The sequence below is a fragment of the Dipodomys spectabilis genome, unplaced genomic scaffold (assembly GCF_019054845.1).
Source record: "Dipodomys spectabilis isolate Male_0828 unplaced genomic scaffold, ASM1905484v1 ptg000667l, whole genome shotgun sequence".
Lineage (NCBI taxonomy): Eukaryota > Metazoa > Chordata > Mammalia > Rodentia > Heteromyidae > Dipodomys > Dipodomys spectabilis.
The window spans coordinates 1,343,499-1,344,321 of record NW_024871344.1 but is presented as its reverse complement, the minus strand read 5'-3'; positions in this window follow the sequence as shown (position 1 = coordinate 1,344,321).

The window sequence follows — 823 nt, the reverse complement described above, 5'->3', positions numbered from 1 at the left end:
CCATGTTGTACTGAAGTCCCAGTGTTTTGAAACACTCCTTAGTGCTTCAAATATTTTTCTGAATTACATTTGATCTCTAAGTCAAGTTTTCCGGGCTTTGGTAGACCAATTATGGATCTATCCTTCAAGGAACTATTTTTTGGCCCACTTATGTTGGAATAAAATCTTTCATTAATCATAGGGGAGGGGTATTAAAAATAATCTTATGACACTTTGTGAACTTGTTCACTCATATGGGCTGGTCATCTATAAGTTGAATGTTTTAATTACAGTACTTTCTCTCAAATTTTGTTATTTCATTCTTCATTTTAAGTTGCCTTGCATTCCACAATTGCTTACTGCTAATACCTGCATCTCAAGGAATTGGGGCCCTGAAATATAGGAAATGAGAAATTGAGGTTGGTCTTCAATTACTATGTGCTGACATGTTGCATGGGCCTTGGTGAAAAATCTTGCCCCTGTTATCTGATGATGCAGGTAACTGGGACCTGGGATCCTAGGACCCATGGGGACTGCAGAAGGATAATGTGTTTTTAGACATCTTAGCAAAATTTGGGTATAATCAATAGGAATGCTTCCGAAATATGGAGAAAAACAGTTTGGGACAAGACAGTTAAAACAATAAACAGAGCAGCAGAGTAAAATGCATTATAGATTAGAGGAAAACATTGTTTTTTACCATGTGGATTCAGAAGACCAAGAACAGCTAGAATGTATCACAAGTTTATACTAAAGACATTGCATTGATACTTTTTATATCTAATATATATTTTAAACCTAATTATTTATATTCCAATTCTATTTATTGGAATAAATAAATATC